Source organism: Amphiura filiformis, chromosome 14 (assembly GCF_039555335.1).
Source record: "Amphiura filiformis chromosome 14, Afil_fr2py, whole genome shotgun sequence".
Lineage (NCBI taxonomy): Eukaryota > Metazoa > Echinodermata > Ophiuroidea > Amphilepidida > Amphiuridae > Amphiura > Amphiura filiformis.
This window is the reverse complement of record NC_092641.1, coordinates 36,533,014-36,546,864: the sequence shown is the minus strand read 5'-3', so window position 1 is coordinate 36,546,864 and position 13,851 is coordinate 36,533,014.

Genomic DNA, 13,851 nt, shown 5'->3' with positions numbered 1-13,851 from the left:
TAAATAAGTTATATTCTGGCGTTTGGTTTAGGTAAAAACGTTTTGATAACATTAAAATGTCGGGTTATATAAAGGTCATGATAACGTTTTAAAACGTTTTGTATGAAAACACACTACAACAATATTTTTAAATGTTTTCAAAAAATGTTATTGTAAACTATTTTTGCAAATATTTTTGCCAAATATTGTGTCAATACTTAAATAACATTATATTAAAATATTTGAACCCAGCAAACACAGAAATGTTCTCAAAATGTTTTTTTCAAAACCTTTTAATAACATTTAAAAGTCGGGTTATATAAAGGTCATGAAAACGTTTTTAAAACGTTATTGAAAATATTTTGGGCAAACAATTTTCGCAAAATATTTTTTTAACCCCAAAATAACATTTTGTTTAGAATGTTTTGTATCAAGTTTTCACGAATGTTTTTGGAATGTTATTAACATGTTTTTATACCCTTTATATAACCCGACATTTAAACATTTTCTGTAAAACATTTTTGTTTGCTGAGCAGTAGATTATCAAAAAATGTTTTTTAAGGTTATGAAAACGTTTTATACTCTTAACATACCCTTTATATAACCCAACATTTAAACGTTTTCTGACAACCTTTTGTAACCTTTTGCGAATGATGTCGAAAACGTTTTGTGTTTGTGGGTTCTTTCTTTCCTTCCTACTTTCTTTCCTTTTTTTCTTCAAAATCCAAACTATATTAAAAGAGTATCTTAGCTTTAACCAACTAGGTCTCTCACATTAAGATGTTTCAAACATCTGTCAAATATGGTACATATCTCTTGTCACTACTATAATTAAAAGGTGGTCTACTATGATCTGGTTTACTTTTGTATGTGAGGTGAAGGTCAGAGTATAGTTGCCTTTGCAAATCCAAAATATTGGGTATTGGTTTTACACCCACCTATGTTTACAACATCAATCTGTCTCAACAATCTGTTATCGGTCAAGTATGTCACATATCTGTTGTCACTTACTGAGAATTGAAAGTGTTCTCTTATTGAAAGACACAATGCAGTTCATATTGCATTGTACAATTTAAATATGGGAAATTATAGCACTGCTGGAACAGGGTACGGTGTGCTACTAGTAATGAATGAATAGTGAATGAATCAAGAATGAATCAAGCAGATGAACCTCATTACAGTACGTTATGAAAATACTGCATCTGTTGTAGTAACACCACAATTTGGTCGCCGCACAAAAACCAATTTGCCTACGGCCAAAGAACTACTGCAACTCAAAATAGTGAAGAATGCGATCATACTGCAGTTACTGTCCGTTTTCCTATACACAATACACAGTGCTCTCACCATTGACGTGTGACCTCTACAAATAGTGTATGTTAGAAGTATAGACCATTGCCTAGTTAACGTCACAGTGCGAAAAATAACCGGCCAATTTTTAAAGTACTCTCTGAAATTCTAGAAAATATAGTTTTGTAACATGTCCTAAATTTTAGCTAATTTAGGTGTTTGGAAATATTCGCACTTTGGTGTTTTAGTGTATGTTATTGGTAATAGGACATTGCCTAGTTAACGTCACTGTGTGAAAAATAACCGGCCAATATTTAAAGTTCTCTCTAATGTTCTAGAAAATGTTTTGTAACATGTCCTAAATTTTTAGCTAATTTAGGTGTTTGGAAATATTCGCATTTTGGTGTTTTAGGAAGGATAATTTATGTAAACGACAGATAACACCAAAAAATATGAAGAAATTATTTCCAAACCGTGTTAAGTCTACAACCATTATGTTTTTCATTTTCAAGAATGCTGGGTAACAATATGCACACTATTGTCTCACTTCGTAAACAAAAGCCCACACAGTATTGTTACCTTGCGTTTGCTTTATAATCGGTTACCCAACTGAAACTATAATACCAGCTCCAGACCAGCTCATTGTAATACCGCACAGGTAAAACAGAAACATGTATAGTGTGGATTTAACCAGAGAAGATCTGATTTAACATAGTTGAGCTGTTTTCAATGAGTGTTATCTTGGTTTAATAGCTTTTAATGGGGTTTAAGTCCTGCAAAGGTCGTGGTGAATTCTACTGTAGACATGACTGCATCATGTAGACAAGAAAGTTAACCAGAAAGCCAAGCAAAAACACTACTACAATTGAGGTAGCAAAGAACCAGCGCCTCTAAAAGCAGGTGACACCGTAGGAATCAGACCCACTAATAGAAGTACCGAGTGGAAGAAAACCAAAGTACAATCCCAAGTGAATATCAGTTCATACGAGGTCATCACAGAAGACAGTCGGGTATTCCGCAGACACCGCAAGCGTCTGAAAAAAACCTGCAAGAATCATTCTATGAAGCCCCAGAACCTGACTACCCATTCAGCAACGTGCATGACCCGCTAGACAACGCGCAAAATAATTCAGCTGACTCTCAGGCTAAACGTACAGTGAAAATGAGACAACCATCAGAAAGTAGTAGAAAAGGCATAGAGAACCTTAGCATCTAGAGGAGTATATGTCTGTAACTAACAGGAGAGACAAAGGCATTATCATGATTATAGGCTATTAAAATGCACATTTGTGTTTTCGTTTGTTGTTAGCGGTTAACAGCTCATTGTCGCTAATTGTTTGGAAAATGCCAGAATTCCAGAATTCACACTGGTTTATAATATCGAGTGCCATACTACCTTATGTGAATTACACTCTTCCAGTATTATGATATTATGGTTTTGATACTGAGAACACAAGAGGATTTTCTTCTTTTCAATTTCATCATGAAACGAGAGTGTGACGTGATGTGAAATAGCGCCATCACTCTATGAGATATGTGCTTTGCATGATGGGAACAAACATATTGCCGGAACAATATTCTAACGTCAAACTGTCGACTTACATAACTTACTACCGAATGTGGGTAAATATTAGCTTTGCTCCAAAGCCGCCCTATTTTCCATCCATGAAAAGAAAGAAGGAAATGTGCTTACTAATAATAATATTCCTGGACTGAGTTTGAAATGAAAACAGAATGGTCTATTTAATTTTCAAGAAGTATTGGACGATTCAGTATTATTTTGATGAGTGTGTAAAAACCTTTTCTAACCGAGGATAAATTATTATTCCAGACAAAGTGGTAACAAAAAACAAAACCATGCTAAACATCGTGCTGAAGCAATCCAATATCTGCACTGGACCCCATCCATATCATATTCTTAAACAGGGCTCATTATAGAGAACAGCATACCTTTCATGGTACTCACTATATTTAAGAATATTGTATGCTAATTTAGTGGTTTAAACCTTTGATCACAACACAAAAATTTGCGTACCTGGAATTTTCAGTCGACACTTCGACTTTCATCAGCAGACTGGCAACCGAATTTAGAGGTCAGCGACCTTTCGGACACTTTACCCAAAATCGGGTCGTACACTCTAGGTAGCTTGTATCGGCCCCCGTCTCTGTTCAGTGATGGCTGGTTCACTCTGATATATTTGGCCTCCTTCACACCACGCTCAAAATATCTGGGTTCCTTGTCCAGAATTTGAACTTTGTCCAAGTCTATGTGATGGCCGAGATACTCGATGTGGATGTGTTGGGAAACCTCAGACGAGGTAGAACTGAGGCGACCAAAAATCTGGTGCGAAGGTATATTTCAGTCTCTTGTGACAATGCAATCAGCCCGGTGATATAGAGTTTGAATGACACCAAGCTTGTGTTGGACAGGGTGATTAGATTGAAAATTCAAATTCAAATATTTGTCCATATGAGAGGGTTTACGGTAGATCTTAATCTTAAGACTCCCGTCTTCTTTGATCACAGTGTGGGTGTCTAAGAACGCGAAGGCGCCATCTTCTTCACCTTCTGTCGTGAAATTGATATCAGGGTCCAAAGAGTTGAGATGGTCCGTGAACTCCTGGGTATATTGCTTCTTTGATTTTGTGTGCGTATCATCGACATAACGATACCACCACAACGGTGGGTGGGGTGCTGATTTTATTGCTTTTTGTTCAAGATCTTCCATAAATTGCAGACGATTGGTGATACAGGGCGAGATGGCCGAGTGGTTAAGGCGTTGCGCTGCCGGCCGGGAGATACAATTGACGAGGGTTCGAGCCTTGGGCTTGCCTTAGGTGAAAATTCTCTTCCCTCCCAAAAAGTTCCTATATGGTCAGGAATCCTTCAATTCAGTTCAGAAATTTAATTTCAGAATTTAATTGAAGAATTTCTTCTCGCCCCATACACTGCTTATCACGTGCAGATATAGGTAGTGTATGTGCTTCGTCCGTGATTCGGAAGTCACGTAAAGCCGTTCAATGGTCCCGTGTACAAGAACAGTCAAACCCTGTGCACGTTAAGTGTCAGAGCTATTCGAAAAGAGAAGGGGGACCATCACCGGTTCTGATATCTGCAATCAATACTAGGTTCCAGGATCGTGCATAGGTAAAAAACTGTGCACGTTAAGCCCGTGCGACAATACTCAGTTTGAGGTATGCACGTATATAGGAAGAAGAAGAAGAAGACCCCATCGCCGCCCGTGGATTTGTTGATAGAACTCTCCATTGTACACAAAATAAGTGCAACGTAAACATACGTCCAGAAGCTTAGTGACTTGCGTAGCTGATAGGCGAGATCTTTCACTAAGCGTGTTATCGCTTTCCAACCGAGCTTGTATAATAGCCAGTGCCAGTACCGAGGTGAATAACGCCCTTAACATCGTAGGGTCTTAATTCCTCATCCTCCTCTACGCGCTCATCCTTAATACAATCCGCGAAATCCTGAGAATTTGCACATGATGACTCGATCTACCAACCAAGGGAGAAAGGATGTCCGCGAGTAGCTTAGCACAATTATAGGTGATAGTTCCAATGCTGCTAACTATTGGTCTGAGAGGCGTGCCTTTCTTATGTATTTTGGGAAGACCATAAAACTTAGGGGGGGTCTTGGTGGTCGGATAGGGTTTTCTGTATTCAACCCGGTTTATACCACCCTCGTTTTCCAAATCTTGCAGAACAGATATCAGTCCCTTTTTATTATCCCTAGTACCAAGGTTCTTATAGGTGTTAGTGTCACTGAGCAGTTTTTCACACTTGTTTTGGTAATCCTCTGTGTTTAAAGGCCACTATAAATATCTGGAAAATACATTAAGTTGGGAGCTGTACAAAGTTTGGTGGTATAGAGGTGAACATTGACTTGATTATATTTTAAGCCTACTTAATTGGGTTGTCCTTGAAAGTTTGCCTGGTCAACTGGATCCCCCTTTAACACAACAACTAACCTGCCTTTGTCAGCAGCAAGGATACGTATGTCTTTATCCTTTTGAGATATTCAAGTGCTTTTCTCTCCTCTTTTGTAAGGTTTGACTCGATATTATTTGCCTTGAGTCTGTTAAAAAGATTAACAACTTTAGCCATGAGTTCACAAGCCTTACCCTTCCGGCAATGCGCGACACGCTGATTCCGTATAGATGTAATGAAATCAACAATGGGCAATTTCGGCGAAGTTTATACCTTTTACCAACACTGACAGCTCTGGATCATTGAGCAACCTATTAGAGCAGTTCTTGACCCACTTAGAAATGCATTCCGAAGCGATGTTATTTCCATTTTTTGAAGTATTTTCCGCTTGTTTCCTTTCCTCGAGTCGAGAAAATTTGTGTTGTTGTCTGACTTTCGACAGCTCGTGTTCCTTCAACTGCGCACGCTCACAGCGTGATTTCACTTCCGCTATGACGTCATCGGGAAGCCTTTTCGCGGTATCAACAATATTTTCAATTCGATGTTTTTCACTCTTTAAATTGTCCAATTTGTGTACAATTTGTCCAATCCTTACATTCAACAATGATCGTTCCGCCTTTCTTAGGATGTTTTCTGCTTTAGTTCCTTTGACAGTGCTTGACAGACGGAGACTCACTGGTGTTATTTTTTGATGTTTACAATGTAAACTAAATCCTGAGTTCCGATACCGGGCGAGCTACCTAGAGTCTACGACATTATTTTGGGGTCAAATGCATTAGCGTTACAACAGTTCTCATCTGCCTTACACTTGCAACTCTCTGTGCATGGTAGATTGTTCTTCCTACAAGTGAATGATCTTGATGAACAATAACCGATACCGCAAGAGTTCTAGCTACCACTGCCTCAGGTGGCGCGGATTCTGCAGTCAATTCTGCAGGGAAGATCCCCTGGGAAGATCCTGTCTTCATTCTTGCTCCCGCCTAATTTGCAAGCTTCTGGTATATTGGATCAAGAACATTGGCTTGAGCACAAACATATGCGCTTGCTCTGTAGATATGGTAAGATATGTATGGGACTTGGATTTAATTGGCACCAGGTGGTCTATGGAATGAGCCGAAGTTGCTACCAAGGAATAGGCCATATGAAAGCCCACATTATAGAAAAAGGGGAAGGTTTTATTACAAACTCTAATAGTGACCCGCAGGTCAAATTGCTAGAATTTACATTAAACCCCGGGCATTAAACACACTTGAACCATTGAACAGACACAATGCAATTTTGCAGGCAGCAGCTTAATCAGCGCCAATATTGCAACATTGAAACAAACAACAATACAAACATCCAACTCCACCCCATCCCGGTAGGCAATGATGATAAAGTGCCTTGCCCAAGGACACAACACGTTGGCACGAGCGGGGCTCGAACTCTGGATTATGAGTCGGGCGCTTTATCCACTCGGTCACACGTGCTCCAGCTCCATTAGGCGGACGTGGTTGCAGACTTGATTGTTGCAGGTTCATGAAATGTAGTGGGAATAGCAACTGAAGCGAGACAAAAAAATGTCAAGGTCATTTCGGGGTCAAATCGCCATAGACATTGTTGGAGGTTCATGAAATTTGTTGTCATTTTGGGGTCATCCAAACTCAACAAAAATGCTTTTTCCTGACAATTTCTTTGACAAACCTCTATGGTTCTTCGGAATTTTCTTTCACAAATACAGCATTCTTTCTCAGTTCAAAATTCTGTTGACGTTCGATGAGTGCTTAAACAGATATTGATTGGCCAATTTTAACACGTGAAGAAAAAAATCGTGAAGCTAACAAGCAATCCGTCGTCTGATTGAAAATATAATTATGAGTTTTGATGAGAAAAGGATTAATGTAAGTCTCCAGAAATCACAACATTAAGCATAATATGTTGGAAAAATAATTATCAAGCACCTTCTTTTATTTTAATCAAACTCGTATTGACTAATTCACCGCCTCCTTGTTGATATCCTGCTTTTAAAGTGAATGTGTGTTTGCCAAACTTTTTAGCAATGTTTTAGCGTATATCATTTATGTTTTAAAACATTGTAATTTGCTCCTGATTTCATTTTGGTATTTTTTAGGATTGTTATCATAGCTTTGAACATTTTTAAAAAACAGTCAAAACATATTAAAATATGTTTTGACTGTTTTTTAATTATGCTATATAATTTTATGTGCGTATTTTTAAGGTTTGGTTTGTTTTAAATGTTTCCGTACTTTTTAAGGATGATTTTGTTTTGTAGAGAACTGTGTCCTCTAGTAACGGCACCTATAAAATGCCGTTAATAACTATAATGATGGTAATAAAAAAGTCCACATTTATAAATACTATTAACAAACACGTGTTACCTCTTAGCGTCATGTTGAACCTGTATAAAAAAAATAGTATTCAAATTAACATGATTGGTGCCCACTGTAATATAAATCTTTAAAATCCACCACATTTTGTACATTTTAGAGTCAGTGTAAAGAATAAAAAATATGGAACGTGTCTAAAAGCAAGAAAAATACCCATATCTGATGCATGCTGCCAAATACCCTTTGGGCGTAGAATAAGAGTTCTTATTTTGGGATAATTACTGACAAGGAACATTATTTGAAAACCGCTAATGAAAGGAAATATGAAATGGAATTGGTATACACATGAGAGGTATGACTCAAGGTAAGAGACTTATAAACGAGACACGCTAGCTTGGATCCGTGAACGAGGCTGATATATATCCCATGATGCATTGGATAACGAATGACTTCACTTCACGGCGCAGATTCCGGGGGATATGGGGGGTAAATCCCCCTCAATATTTTGATAGGGAGATGGTCCATACAATCATCCCCCATGTTGACGCCTGTATGGGGATTTTTGATCAAATTAACCTCATATTTGGTCATTTTAGCCTAAAAATTGCAAAGTGCGCATTTATTCCACAAAAACAGGCAAAGTTCGATGGCCAAAAGTTACCAATTCCAGAGCCCACAGAAGTGTCAGGAAAACAGTACAAACATTATACTGGAACAAGTGATGAAAATCACTGTGCACATAGCAGACAAACTAAACCAACAGACAAAATAACCCGACGTTTTGAGCAGATAAACTGCTCTTCTTTAGGGACAGGCAACAAAAGTATAAAAGCAATTTACGAAAACTATGCTGTAGTTAAAAAACAAATTATATTATAAAAATACCTAAACATGGAGTGCTTTAATTACAATGAAATTTAAAAGCTTTTATTAAAACCCGTGGATCCCCAGGTTTTTAATCATAGACCTTCGGAATCGTATGCAATCGTATGCGCAGAATTTTTCTTTCACCCATTTTTCAAAATGGTTTCACCTAGCCCAAGAACTCTGGCCATAGTATCCGTTTTTACTTCCACTAGGGCCAGAGGCACTTACATTGAAAAATTTGTTGGAGATGCTTGAACGATCCAGTACAAAAAATCAATGCTTGATCGCACCAATACAAATGTGTGTCAGGTCACTAATTGACATGATAAAACCCACTTGAGAACACACAATCGCCAGTCATTTCTAAAGATGCATTTATACTCAATCGCTTTTGCAGAAATCTGAATCGCACGCATGATCAGTGTACTAAATCGCCGTCGTATTTGCCTGCTGAGCATGCGCATGAATCGCTGTTTTTCAAAAGCGACACGTAGGCCTATAATATTGACACCCTCTGTCGGTCAACGTTCTCTAGAATTGCACACATAACTTGTGCAGTTAACGACAAGGATTCAGTCTGATGATGAGCAACCCATGGGTATAAACACAGCTTTACACAATGACTAATTTACATAGGCACAAAAGACCGTGTTCATGTACCGTTACTCAGCCAAACATGGCAGAGTAGGTCCCGGATGACGGTACATGTTCCTATCTCCTCAACGTTATACCTTTCCAACAAGGAAAGAGATACGAAAAGCGAACGTCTAGTTTCACCTGAGTATCAGTGTGACCAAATATGAACCTGAGGGCTCACTTTCACCTCGAAAGCTTTTACACCTTATTAAAGGCTTATCTAAAGATTGGTATAGGACCTATCAGTTTCCGATGATTACGGAGCCGAGACTTCCAAATTCAAATGTAACATGAGTTCCATCTAAACATTAACCTAGCTTATAAATTATATGTTACAAAAAATCATAAAACTATAATTCCGGTAGCAACTTCAGAGCACAGCGGATCCCTGTAAAGGATCTAATATTGCATTTGGAAGAAGTGATCATCTCATAATGAACATGATGTCCCGACATGATGTAACAGCGGTCTGTTTAAATGAAGGTATCGCTATACGCCGTAGAAGTGACGTCATAATCGATTTAACTACCATAGCAATAGATGAATACAATTTTTGAATATACCGCGCTGCACTGCAGCAGGTTGCACTCATCACCTGTCTTCAATCATATAATAGATTGAATACAATACCGCTCTTTTCAAGAGACTAATCTTACAGGTGCAAGTGATTAGCATTTCTTTGACATCTATGGTTCAATGCATCGGTACCGCATGAACGTTGTAGTGCGGGGCGATATAGCCAAAATTGTATTAATCTATTGCTATGGTAGTTAATCCGATTAACTACGTCACTTCTACGGCGTATAGAGGCCCTGCATATGACGTATCATCCCGTAAATATGGCGGACTACTCAAATGCATTCATCAAAAGCATGATTGCAATCTACCGTGACAGTTCGTCTCACACACATAACCCTGCACTATGATCAAATGGGTTGATGACAACATTTGATTGAATGGACTGCACTCCGCCATAACTACGGTGAAGGACACCGGTTCAAATCCTTTGTTTGGAGCCAATCGATAAAAGAATGCAGGGCCTCTATAGAGCATCAATCTCATGCTTTTATTCCATTGTCTACTTTGGATAGTCAATGCAGAATTATCATTTGTTTTTCTTTTATCCAGATTCACCACATATTGGGCTGTAGGTTTGTGTTGTAACACCACATAGCATTGTGGGATACGCTGAAATATTCTGTCATGGAAAGCTTGAAAAAAGAACGTCTTGATTCAGCCACGTGTAATAGATACACAGTCAAGTCACCTTAGGGTAGTGAATCTGTCGGGAGTACAAGAGATGAGCGGTCTTTATGATACGCGATACCTAAATGGACAATAGCGTCAAGTAGAAATCAAGTGCGTTTTATTGGGCATTGTATTGGTCATTTAGAGTACAAATATATTAACCATCTGCTATCGAAGATGTACCTGAAGATTAAATAAAATCAGTACAAAATTATCACAATTATATGGCTTACATAGCATTCTGACGTTTGATCATTTTTATTTGGAATACATTTAGGCCCGAACATATCATGATATCATTTACATAATTTTTTTTTTGTGGTTTTTTTTTTTTTGTTTTTTTGTTTGTTTGTTTGCTTTTGTTGTTACTATAGGTCTTGATATTCTAAGCGACATTATTTTGATATTTATTTCAAAAATCACGTGTGTATTTGTATTTATCATCTTATGTCATCATTTGGCATGGTTTTTGGCATTTGTCGACTACAAACTAGTGACAAAAGAAAGGAAAATTATATACTGTACTTTGCCCCTCACAGCAACGCTATTCACGGTATAAAAGAAAAAATGACAGAAATAAAAGATGCAACAATAGACGTAGACCAACGTGACAAATTGTGTAAATGACCGTGACCAGTCCACATGCATCACTAAGTGATCTGTGAGTAATTCGTTTAGTTCATCTTAAAGGCTAGGGACGTTTTCACGTATTTTTGTGGGACCTGAAAGCACATCACATCAGACACACCAAATTGCATTTTGAAGACGAGGAATATCCTTCTGGCAAATAATTTCTTTAACTTCGCAATATAATACAAATTTTATGGCAAATTATTAAAAATTGACATTTTTGACATTTTAACAATCCTCGAAGTAAATGTATAAATCTAATGATATGCACTCAAAGTGTATGTATAGCTGCCATGAAAAGCCGTCCATCATATGAACATTTTGAAATATCATATTGAAAATATACATTTCCCCAAAACACCTAAATATTTCAAGCATTTTTGGTCAAAAATGTATGTTTTCAATACGAAAGGTTAAAATTTTCAATTAAAGGTCGGCTTTTTATTCCAACTACATACACTTTAATAATTTATCAAGTTTACTTTGGAGCTGTTAAATGACAACATTTTAACAAATGTCAATTTTAATAATTTGCCATGAAAATTTATATTGTATTTTGAATTTCAAAAAATAAATTAAGTTAATTCCGGGTGAATCGAGGTCGACTGTAAAGTGTGTGCTTGTGCAGTCTCCACAGTGATGCAAAAACACCAGAGCAACACTTAATAAACACCTAAACACTTAATCACTTGTTAATAGTGTTTATTTATAAACACTAAAATAACACCGAAACACGTCAAGAATATGAAGAGGTTTGTGTTTTTAACACAAGATATTGCTACGAGTGTGCTTTTAAACAGAATTTAATCGAAAAATTCATTTTGCTACAGCCCTTGTAGCCTCTTTTTAGTATACTAAATCTCACTTGGGCTAAACATCCATCTTTGAGTGAGTGAGCGGAAAATAACAACATGTTTTACACTTGCGTTTGCACAAAAATGATGAATAAAAAAAAAGTTACCTCACTTGTTTTCAGAATTACTTACATGCGCGTATTTTGGGGGGCTTTTAGCGCCAGCCCCGGAATCAAAGTAGGGGCGGCAAAAACGAAGGGGCGGCGGAAGAAGAAGGGGCGGCAAAAACACTTTTTCAAACGACCGTGAAAAAAATTGGGTCAACCTTTTCGGGCTGTTAAGGAAGGGGCGGCAAAATTGTTGCTTAGTCAGCCCCCCGGGGTTGGGGCGGCCAAGGTACGCCACTGACTTATGTGACGGGAAACTCAAGATTGATTGTCAGTAGCCTAAAATGTGCAGAAACTTTACACCCTTATGGATGGAACGTAATGCCACAAAACAGTTATTATCCTTAGTATTTTGAAATGAAAAAATAACAACACGATGAAGAAATAGCCTTATTCAGTGTTATTGTGCGTGTTTTTTCGTATTCGCGTCCCCCTTATATTCCCTCTGGGGAAAAAGAAAGAACTGATCAAAGCACAAACGTTTGTAATTAGAAACGCTTTGCTATATTCTCAATATAGAATCACTACTAAACACGATACCGCACATAGTTAATGTAACCTCCTTACATTTTATTTTACCACGGGCTAAATTCTTTACCACACACTGGAGAACTTAACATAAATAAATAATAGCAACTGAGAACTTCATAAAGTTGACACTTTGTCGCTCCAAAATATCTTCATGGTGTAAAATGTAAGGAATATTGTGGGAACCCAAACAAAGTTGATCCTTTTGGTTTTACATGTTTTACCCAGCACTATTATATTATATATTTACTCCATGAAGCTTTCAAAACTTCCATATTTTAAATTTGTTTACCAAACCTTGTTACAAAAATCACAAACCGTGCAAGAATAGTGGCGATGGTAAGATTGAAGAAGGTCTTATATTTAACTTGTTTACAGCAGAATACAGGGTGTCCCAGAAAAAATACCGAGTGAATGAATTTGGACATAAGTCAGAAAAAATTAAAACACATCTTTTGCTAATTTTATCTGAAGCGGTTGACTGATTGCGAAGAAATGGGCGATTACATAGCGCATGCTTCACTTCATTTCAAGTTTGAAAGAAAGATCATTCAACACATACACAGTGCACACTCAGCTAGTGATTAAACTGTCAATGGGCTTTATATTTTGTTCGGTGAATCCTTTTCGTTCTTTTTGAACAATCTGTTTCTTGCAAAACGTTTAATTAGGTTTTCAAATTTGAAAAACTGTACGATATTGAAAATGAAAACTTGCATGTAAGATGATGTTCGGTACTTTTTTCGTTAATGTTGATATAATTATGTCATAAAGAATTGTTGCATAAAGAATTCCAGCTTCTCACACACATAAATTGTTATGGAATATTCCCAAGAATTGTAATGCAAGGTTTTAATCTTTTAAAACTGCAACATAATGTAGCATGGTATCAAAAATCACACGTAAAGCTGTATAATGTAAGCACTTGATCATTGTCATTCTTGGCTCAAATGTTTTTGGAAAGTTATTTATAATGGTTCTAGCATACTTAAATGCGTAGGGTGGCAAGTGATTTATTTTGAGGGTTATGGTTCTCAATACAGAATGTTCCGTGTTTTGAGACAACTTTTAACTGACCACAGTCCAGACCACGATTGAACCTGTAGTATCTTGTCAATACAACCTGCTTACCTGGATCAAAACCATAATATTCAGTCAGCGCAGCGTAACACTCCACTATCCTTAATTCTTGTTCATAATGATGTTCTGCGTGCGGCTGATGAAAGCTAGTAAGATAGTAAGATGTTTTCATATTTATCTGTATCTGTATAATTATGCTGCCTTCGACCGACACCATTGCTACTGGTGTTTGAGGCAAAAGTAGATCAGTAAAATCCTACTTGTCAGATCGACATCATCTGTTGTCATTGGCAAAGCCTTAGATTAATAACACATGGCAAAGCTACATCAAAGAAATTCCAATGACCATGTTAGAGTGTCTCAT